The following is a 10,973-nucleotide window of genomic DNA, read 5'->3' as shown; positions in this document are numbered from 1 at the left end:
CATTTCACCCAGTGCCAGCCTACAGTAGCTGCACCCAACAACAGACAACCCTGGCAACCAGCAACGCCCAACGCTTTTGGCTGCTACCATGGAAACACAACGGGACAGAAAGTTATTGTCAAACCCGCCAATTTAAGACATTTTTTTTTAAATTTCAGACTAAATTAGACTAAATGGAAAAGCAATACTTTCATTCTGTTCCCCTCAAAACGCCCTGTGGGTGTATTTAAAAAAATATATCAAACATAGCTTTTAATAAAGAATCTACATATTTAACTTTTATTTCATTGTTCATCATAAAGTGGGAAATATGCAAAAAAACAACTAAACGTACGTATGTTGTCATGGTAGTTTTCAGGGGAAGTGGAATGTGACAAATCAAAATTAGATATTTTATATGAATGTATGCTCTTTTATTTTGAAGGCTGTGGCTGAGAACGAAAAGCCGGAAGTCATCACGTGCTACCGGAAGCTGTTTCTGCAGTCCACTCGCTGTATATTGTAAGTAGAATTTTTCCATCCTATGTTTCTTCATAAATGCTCTTTGTAGAGTTAAAGTCGTTGTGGTATGAAAAGTGAAAGTTTTATCGGTTTGTAAAATCACAACAAACACGAATGACAGTAGCGTTCAACACTTCCGGTTTAACGGATAACGTTATCTTTAGCACAGGCTAGCCTTAGCTAACGCTAGCTGTCAAATATGTCAACAAAGCTCATTTCCTTTGCTTTAAAATCACTAATGGGTTGTTTGGTTTGTTGTTCCGGGCACCTGTGACAGCAGATACAGCTGCTAATGTTGCTAATGTTGTTTTATTGTGCTGTTTTAACGACAGTACGGTCAGCTGCACCAGACTCCGTTAAAATATCTGTCTTTTTAAAGTTAGCGTTCATTTGTTTGTGTCTGAGACTCAAGATTCAAGATGCAAGAAGCTTTATTTATTCATCCCGAGGGAAATGATTGTGCAACAGTTTCAACACAAAGGTGGGAAAGGATCAGAGTAACAATAAGCTACATAAACATAAATAAAATTAAATAAAGCTAACATCAAATAAATCAACAATTAACTAAATGTGACAGAGTGCAACAGACACTGTGGTTAAACGCAGGTTTATACGATATACAACAATACGCAGCTGCAGTTTAGCAGCAATATAAAATAAGAACAAACTAAAGAAGTGATAAGGAACGATAAGTGATAACAGTGTTAAAGTGTAACACCATTTCTGACTGAACTAAGTTACAGTACAACTCAATACAGTGATGCAGTGATGATATAAAGTGATGCAGTGATGATATAAAGTGATATAAAGTGATGCAGTGATGTTATAAAGTGATGCAGTGATGTTATAAAGTGATGCAGTGATGCAGTGATGATATAAAGTGATGCAGTGATGATATAAAGTGATATACAGTGATGCAGTGATGATATAAAGTGATGCAGTGATGATCTAAAGTGATGCAGTGATGATATAAAGTGATGCAGTGAGGATATAAAGTGATCTAAAGTGATGCAGTGATGATCTAAAGTGATGCAGTGATGATCTAAAGTGATGCAGTGATGATCTAAAGTGATGCAGTGAGGATATAAAGTGATCTAAAGTGATGCAGTGATGATATAAAGTGATGCAGTGATGATATAAAGTGATGCAGTGATGATCTAAAGTGATGCAGTGATGATATAAAGTGATGCAGTGAGGATATAAAGTGATCTAAAGTGATGCAGTGATGATCTAAAGTGATGCAGTGATGATCTAAAGTGATGCAGTGATGATCTAAAGTGATGCAGTGAGGATATAAAGTGATCTAAAGTGATGCAGTGATGATATAAAGTGATGCAGTGATGATATAAAGTGATGCAGTGATGATCTAAAGTGATGCAGTGATGATATAAAGTGATGCAGTGAGGATATAAAGTGATCTAAAGTGATGCAGTGATGATCTAAAGTGATGCAGTGATGATCTAAAGTGATGCAGTGATGATCTAAAGTGATGCAGTGAGGATATAAAGTGATCTAAAGTGATGCAGTGATGACATAAAGTGATGCAGTGATGATATAAAGTGATGCAGTGATGATATAAAGTGATGCAGTGATGATATAAAGTGATGCAGTGAGGATATAAAGTGATATAAAGTGATGCAGTGATGATATAAAGTGATGCAGTGATGATATAAAGTGATCTAAAGTGATGCAGTGATGATATAAAGTGATCTAAAGTGATGATATAAAGTGATGCAGTGATGATATAAAGTGATCTAAAGTGATGCAGTGATGATATAAAGTGATGCAGTGATGATATAAAGTGATATAAAGTGATGCAGTGATGATATAAAGTGATCTAAAGTGATGATATAAAGTGATGCAGTGATGATATAAAGTGATATAAAGTGATGCAGTGATGATATAAAGTGATCTAAAGTGATGATATAAAGTGATGCAGTGATGATATAAAGTGATGCAGCGATGATATAAAGGGATGCAGTGATGATATAAAGTGATGCAGTGATGATATAAAGTGATGCAGCGATGATATAAAGGGATGCAGTGATGATATAAAGTGATATAAAGTGATGCAGTGATGATATAAAGTGATGCAGTGATGATAGAAAAGTGATATAAAGAATAAGAATTCAGTGCACAGACATCAGTATTTATGCTATATAACTCAGTCGGCTTAAACAAATCAACCCTTTTGAACAAAATTATGTGAACAATTGAACCTAAAAGTTGTTAAAAAGTCCACAAACATGAAATAACCAAACATAAAAATCCCTGGTCCAGCTCAAAACCATTCAATAGTTATATTTCACCCTTTGTCGTAATACAGTGGAGTTTTGCATTTGTTCTCAATTCTCCTCAATTCTCTTCATCTGCGTTTTTAAAAATTTTTTTTTATAATATACAGATTTGTCTCAACTTGTGTTGGCTGTCTAGATAGATAGATAGATAGATAGATAGATAGATAGATGGATAGAGGGATGGATAGATGGATGGATAGATAGATAGATAGATAGATGGATAGATAGATAGATAGATAACTTTATTTATTCCCGAGGGGAAATGAGGTCATCCTAGCAGCGGTACAAAACAATCAGAAGTACAAAAAAATTAAATACAATATAAAATACAAAATATGAACTTCAATAAAAGTACAGTATCGCAAATAAACACTATATTACAATATACAATGAGTTGAAACAGGTTCATAGAGTCACGTTCCCCTTAAAAACAAACCTGTGATGCTCCGTAAAAGTCTCATAGCACCTCCTGTGATCTCCTGTAACTCCTTTACACACTGGGGTTGAATAGGTCTGTTGCTAAAGATGCTCCTTAGCTCGGCTGTCATGGTGTTCAGGGGGGTTGGAGGTGTCATCCGTGATGGTCCGCAGCTATGCCAGTGGACCTCCACCCCCCCTCCTCCTCCAGGTGTTACCGGCTCGGACTCAATGGCAGACGGAGCCTGCACCATGAGTGTTGTTTGCACGAGAGGAGCTGCGGCGGTTACTCGTTGCCAGGTGGCACGATTCCTCTCCTAACTTCTATAAACACCGTGCAATCCGTTCCAATATAAATAAATTAAGCAGCTGCCTTTTAACGCAGCAATAATGATTGCATATGAAGGGCTCTGTGAAAACAGAGAAAATGAGTTTCATGTATACAGATGGAAACGAGCGAAAAGAGAAACACTTAAAGAAGTCCTGACTCATAAATGCGTCCTGAAGATGCTCTGATGAGAACAATAAACATGCCAATATTGTTAATGAGATTCTTAAAATCATAAGTTGTTGTGCACTATTTTATTCATCGCACGTGATGAAAATATTGGTTTATTTTTAATGTACAATCACCTTAACGTCCTGAGCAACTTGACTGCAGGAGAAGCAGTTTTGAGCCTTTTCCCACAGCTTTACAATTTGTTGGTTTGTTTTGCAAACTGGATTTTGAATCTTAAATGATCCAGATGTCTGGTTATAGCGTCCGCCCGCCCGCCCGCCACTGTAGCACTGATCACATTATAGTTTGGTGGTTATAGAAACCAAATGCAGTTGCAGTGAGCAGTGATAACGTGAGCTCCTCTTCTTTTGGAAAAGAACAAGAAGAGGAAGAATTTCTTTATTTATCCCGCAACGGGGAAATTGAATTTTTTTTTTCACTCTTATTATTAATCATGTTACACACACAGGCCCAAAATACACACATTGTTGCATGAGTTGTTAGAGCGAGGGGGCTGCCAGTGACCAGCGCCCTGAGCAGTTGGGGTTCGGCACCTCTCCAGCCACCAGTCCACACTCCATACATGGTACACACGGGGACTTGAACCAGCGACCCTACGGTTCCCAGCCAAGTCACCTATAGACTGAGCTACTGCCACCCCTTAAAAAGGATTTGAACTCGCGACCTCTCGCATTAAAGCGGGCGCTCTACCATGCAATCTAATCCAGCCATGACAACAGGCAAAGAAAGAAAGCACATTTCCTCCGTGTTTGCACAAACGGTTGTTTTCTAGTAAGTCTTAAGGTCAAGATATTACTTACTTTAACCCCCCGTCCGTCCGCACACCCCCCCGTCCCCCGTCCCCGTCCTCTCTGTTGTAATACAGACACTCCTCTGAGCTCAGCCTCATTAAATGAAGTGTTTTCAAACAGAACAGAATCTAAGCCTCTGTAATCCCCGCTCTTGTGTACTTTTGTCAAATATTGTCATAGCATACCTTCTCTAAACAGGCTTCTTCAGGGGGAAACGGTACCTTATCACGTGTGTTTGCTCAACTGATTGATTAGACTTGATTGACAGGTCAGTTGCAGGCAGGCGCCGCATCGCAGGACTACGTTGTCATTGAGCTCCTCCATCACTTGTGTCGACACCCACGCTAACAAGTCCTCCGCCTTTCAGTGAGAGCCCACAGAGTTCTCCTTCTCTTCCCCAAAGTCAGCACTGCCGGGGGGGGGGGGGGGGGGGGGGGCGGCGGGGGCTGTGCTACACTGATCCATTTCCTGCCCCCCCCTACGCCCCTCCTCCCGGGGCTCTAATTGAAAAATTTGGGTGGCCCTGCTTGTTTGTTTTGGTGGAATGCGGTGGGCTGTGTTTCTTTTTTAAGGCTTTTCTCCAGTGCCGCCGCTCCGTAGACCTCGGGGTTAATCGAGCGACGGGGGTCAGGCCGAGCCTTGTTTGTGAAGCGGCACTTCTCTCTCTCACCCCTGTCCGCTCTCCGCAGTCTGCCCCACCTGGTAGCCTCCTCCCTGCTGACAGGCTTGCTGGGCCACTGGTTTCCACAGTAGGGTTTCTGTGACCCAGTCAGACCTGGACACACGGACAGACAGACAGAGGAGCTCTGGGCTGGGAAAACAGGTCACAGCACAGCTCGTAGAGACTGAGCCCAGTGCTTATGGAGTCGGCTTATTTAGCGTAGACACTATCAAGATTCAGACATATTCAATCAATAGTATGAGACTATTTTACAAAACATATATCCATAATCAATGAGTCATTTTTCTACCCTTTCATTGGCTCCAGCTTCTTAATCTCAAGGTATTGGGACTTTTTCTTAATTGTGATAGTAAACTAAATATTTGTTACTGACAAAAACAATAAAGCTGAAACATTTAAGACATTACATTAGGTCCAAGACAGGCATTTTCACTTTTTTCAGATATGTTACAGACTTAATGACCATTTCATAAGTCATTCATTCATTCATTCATTCATCTTCATCTTCATTAATCTTATTAAAAACAAGTAAATAATAATTAAAATAATTTAAAGATTCAAAAGTATGCCTAGTTTATATGTAACAACTAACAACAATGGTGTTAAAAAGTGAAAATTAACCATCCATCATTTACAATCTCTTGTTCCCTTCGTGGTCTCGCGGAGGGAGGGGGCGATCCCAGCTGACATCGGGCGTGAGTCGGGGTCCACCCTGGACAGGACGCCAGTCTATCACAGGACACATTTCATAAGTAATAATATTTATAATAATTATTGATTGCAGCACTTATTTATTATATTATGAGTCAAGTTCCAGAGCAGTAAAGGTTTTACATTGAATACGTTTTAGGTTTTGGACTTTTTCACCTTTTTAAAAATATATACTGTACATTACTATTATTACTTTTTACTATTTTGACCCCTGTTTAATTTTAGTTTCATGCGATAATTATGATTTTTCTCCTGGGTTAGTAAATTCAGTATTTGTGGGTTCTGTTTGCCTAAAACAAAACAAACATTTTGCAGATTCAGTTTGAGATCTGGGAACTCGTGACGAGCGTTTGTCCCTTTTTTCTGATGCTTTATTGCACAAACTGTGATTCATCCACAGTGTAATTAGCAGATTATTTGCAGGCCTATAAATAATAGTAAAATGAATGAATAGATTAATTAATAATGAAAATGGTAATAATTAGTTGCAAACCTAAACAAAAGGTCACACAGTTTAAGCTCCAGTGTTTGTCTAAATTAAATTACGACAGCGTGTGAGGCTGAAGACGGTTCTCACGCTGGCGCTGTGTGTCCGTGTTACAGCCCGGCTCCTGAAGGTTCAAATCTCTCCGCTCTGACATGTCACTGGGCAAAGACGCCTGTCTCCAGCCTCTTAATCCTCTGAAAACATCTGCCTGCATCTGCATTTCTGTTTATTGTTCCAGGATTTTTATATGGGAAATTGGGGACTTCACTTCGTCAGGGCCGAACTCTGGAAAAGCACTTGAGACCGACAAACAAACAAACAGACGGCCCTAAAGATAACAAAGCTCGTGGGCAGACATCGTGATGGTCGGATAGGGAGCCAGAGGCACTCATCTGATCACTCTGTCCTCTTTCGCTGTCACGAAAGACTCTCCTCGAGCGCCGGGACCCGGACCGGGACAGGGGATGTTGACTCGCTGTGGAAGAATGATGACTGGACAGCGGTCGTAGCATCTGTTTTCAAACAGAACTCGCACGGTTCATGTTCAGTGTGATCTGTTTACTTGAAATATGATACGGTTGACACATATTATGGCTAATTTGGCTACATCGCCCTCTCCACATCTTAGAGGCATGTGGCAGCCCGGGTGTGAGCGAACACTGTGGAGGATTGTTCAAAGCTTCACCCGGCCTGTGTGATCAGACCAGTCATCTCAGGCTGGGTGATGTTTGGCTGCTCTGTCCATTCAGAGGGATCGGGAGGGGGATCTTTGATGGAATCTGGTGTTTGTGTAATGTTGGAGAGCACAGAGTGAAATGGTGTGTGTGTGTGTGCGTGCGTGTGTGTGAGAGTGTGTTAGCTCCTCTGATGGGAGACTGAGGGGGTGAGGGTGATGAGCTGTTTAAATGGGTCCCTTTGTGCCCCTTAAACCCATCACACACACACACACACACACACACACACACACACACACACACACACACACACACACACACACACACACACACACACACACACACACACACACACACACACACACACACACACACACACACACAGAGTTGCCAATCACTGCCATATGTGAGTCGTCTTTGAGTTCAGCATAAGATCTAAGGTATGAACGCCTTATTCATGAGATAGTCATGTGGCTGTGTGTGTGTGTGTGTGTGTGTGTACTCGTATGGAGGATCAGGTTGATAGATTCCCATGTCAACGGTGCTGCAGAGAGTTTGTCCTGTGTTGAAGTTTAAAGAGTTTGGAGGACTTGTTTTGTATTATTTGGAGAAGTATTAAAGGCTCCCTGTATGTAACTTGTTATATGTATTAAATGCAAAGGGGTTGTAACATAACTTAAACCTTCCCTGACTCACTCGAATGCCTATAACAGCCCGTGGACGGACATCTCCTTAAAGGATATGACGTCATGTGCATCCCTTGCTTCTTTTCAGCTCAGCTGCAGTCGACGCTGTGCAACATTAGCTAACATTAGCACGTAAATTTAGCCTGCTCACCTCAGCAAACTACTGGCACCCACCATGATAGTCTGTATATTTTGCAGAGGTGGCCCGGAAATGGACCTACGGTTGGCGGCTGTCCTGTAACGGCAGCGACTAGTTTGTTGATCCAGCAGGGAGTTGCACCCGGGGCTGGTCAGGATCAGACCCCCGGTGCCGCGGTACATGCTGGCTGAGGGTCTGAGGGCCGCAGGCCGCTGCAGACTGAGTGTAGCAGAGGCACAGCGTGTGTGGACTCTGTGTTGTGGCGGTGTAACAAAACCCTTTTCCTCTGGTACTGATACAGATCTTAGAGGAAATGCTGACATGGGAAATATATTGTGGTTTTAGCTGGCTAATTGCTCGCTAATGTGGAGGGATTGCTAGCTGAGTGGATAACGTCAGCTAATTCCTTTAGACTCAAGGAGCTGATCTGATCGGCTTGCCATCTGCTTATTACTTTATCAGCAATGCGATGAAGCCACTAATGTACAGCATCGGTAAGTTACAGCTAGCTGGCTAACCTTTACTTGCGTGCTTGCTAACATTAGCTCACCATTACCTAAGCCAAGGTTGGCCGTCTGGCTTTGGCTTTGCTTGGTTGCTTTGCAGCGTTGGCTCATGAAACGGTTTACACATTCTGTCGACATGATGCCGATCCTTCACATCCAGTCTCACGTGTGTCGCAGATACAGGATGCTACCTGCAGTTCACTTAGAGGCCACTGGTGTCGCTGATCCCAAGGGTTTTCTGAAAGTTACGCAAAGAACCTTAAAGATTCTTGTGCAGACCAGATTTTTGTTTTCACAGATGGACCTTTAATTAAGTTAAGTGTAAGTGTATAAACTGTTAAATTATAGTGAAAAATATCCTTCACAATTTCTCAGAGCTCAGATTGATTTCTCAGATGTTTCAAAACCCCAAATAGTCGTTACACAATGATACAGAGCTGAGAAAAGCAGATGATCCTCACACTGCAGAAGCTGAAATGATTACAAATAAATAATGATGTATTTGTTTTACATCTATCAAAAAATTAATAATAGTTAATCAACTACTTCTGTTACTTCATGTTATTGTTAACATACAGTGTTAGTGGAAAATGTCTTTTTTCCTGTTTTTGCCCTCATTTGATTTATGTTAATACTATAAACGATTGAGTTTAATATTTTGATATTGATTTCAAATGAATAAGTAAATCTTTAATGGCTGTTTTGTTTTAGTAGCAACAAATACTGAACAATAGTGTTCATCTCAATTTACAGCCAATTAAAAATGATTTAATGTTGTATTAAAAAAATGCTTCTCCTGCAGGCAACTCAATCACGGTACGCTGAAAACAAACGTGTGATGCACTGTCGCCTCACAGTGAGAGGGTTCCTGGTTCAAATCCCAGCTGAGGCCCTTCTGTGTGGAGTTTGCATGTTGTCCCCGTGTCTGCGTGGCTTTTCTCCGGGTTCTCCGGTTTCCTCCCACAGTCCAAAGACGTGCAGGTGTTCGGTTCATTGATGACTCTAAATCACCCGTAGGTGTGAATGGTTGTCTGTCTCTGTTTGTCTCTATGTGTCCTGTGATAGACTGGCGTCCTGTCCAGGGTGGACCCCGCCTCACGCCCGATGTTAGCTGGGATCGGCATCAGCCCCCCCGTGACCCTGACAGGGACAAGCGGTTGAAGATGAATGAATGACAGTTGTGATTCTGTTTGTTTTCTTCAATAGTTGCCTTTTTCCGATGTGTGCAAAACCCTGCAGAAGAAGAAATCCCTTGCTGCCGTCTGGCCCAGACCATTGCGCACCACGTTTTTGCAATGTACTGCGTGCAGCATTTTGAAATTAATGTGCCAAAAAAGATTTGTTCAGACTTAAGAGCTTTAATGTAAAAGTCTTTCTTTTGTGTCTGTGTGCTCCGGCGCAAGGCCGAGGAAGGGTTGCCGCTTGTTAGCAGCGCTGCAAGAAGATCCCAAGCCTCAGACTTCCTCAGCTACCACACAGATTAGAGCCTACCCTGCTGTCTGTAAGTCAGCCTCCAAGGAAAACAAACCTGCCTTTTTAGCCCTATTACCAGAGAGAGAGAGGTTGGAGCCGGGACTGGGGGCTCACAGCATCATGGTTGGAAGAGAATCGAGCGAGAGAAAAAGGGGCTAAATCTGGTTTTGTGTTGTCTTTGATTAAATTTAGCCTTCACAGCATGACACGGCTTGACACATGTTGGAAGGCAGAGGGCTGTACTCTTGCTTGGGTCCTCTGATGCCCCCTAGAGGTCAATACCTTTATCCCTCTTGTGGAAAATGCCGCCAGGCTCGTTGGTTTCCAGCTGGAGCTTCAGAGACCTTTTCTTTTGTTTCCTCTTCATGCTCCTTTTAGGAAAAATTCACTCACTTTGTCCGCGGTCTGTGTAAAGTTATAGTTTCTATTGCCTAGTTTACAGGGTATTTGTGGTGGTGTGTGACATGAGGCTTGTGCAAGAGTCCGCTTAGTTTCTGCGTGACGCGTTGCAGTGTGTGTGTGTGTGTGTGTACGTGTGTGTGTGCGTGTGTGTGTGTGTGTGTGTGCATGCTGGTGTTATAGAGAGGGGTCTGGGCAGTGTTCCCGTGTCCATGCACAGCCCCCAGAGTAAAGTAAACACAGCGGCTCTTTTCTCATCCCAGCCGTCAGCAGGCTCTCCCCAGGCCCGCGCCAGAGACCACACACCCAGACCACACACACACACACACACACACACACACACACACACACACACACACACACACACACACACACACACACACACACACACACACACACACATATATATACACACACACCGCCCAGACCTCTCCGCAGATCCTTCCACATACTCGCATACACACAGACCACACAAATCCAGTTCGGGCCCCTCGCACGCAACATAGCTGAGCTGTCATTCTGCCCAGCGTGTATGTGTGTGTGTGTGTGTGTGTGTGTGTGTTTGTGCACGTGTATTTCCAAGATGATGATGGGGGGGGGGGTAATCTAGAAACACTCCTGGAAGCAGAATCGTACAGCAGAACGATCCCTGTCCTCTGCCCCTCAGCCGCTCCCACTCTAAACATATGG

General features: G+C 42.5%; 1 protein-coding gene across 1 annotated transcript in view; it reads left to right on the top strand.

Moving 5' to 3' along the window:
* Positions 1-462: 462 nt before the first annotated feature.
* Positions 463-10,973, top strand: part of exoc2 (exocyst complex component 2) — a 56,389-nt gene continuing 45,878 nt past the window's right edge. Inside the window, exon 1 of the mRNA XM_083911225.1 lies at positions 463-501. The gene's annotated coding sequence lies outside the window, so the exon portion shown is untranslated. The remainder of the gene's footprint in view (positions 502-10,973) is intronic.

Source organism: Echiichthys vipera, assembly GCF_963691815.1.
Source record: "Echiichthys vipera genome assembly, chromosome: 3".
In the NCBI taxonomy this organism is placed as follows: Eukaryota; Metazoa; Chordata; class Actinopteri; order Perciformes; family Trachinidae; genus Echiichthys; species Echiichthys vipera.
The sequence above is the reverse complement of the archived record's forward strand: the minus strand, read 5'-3'. Positions and strand labels throughout refer to the sequence as shown.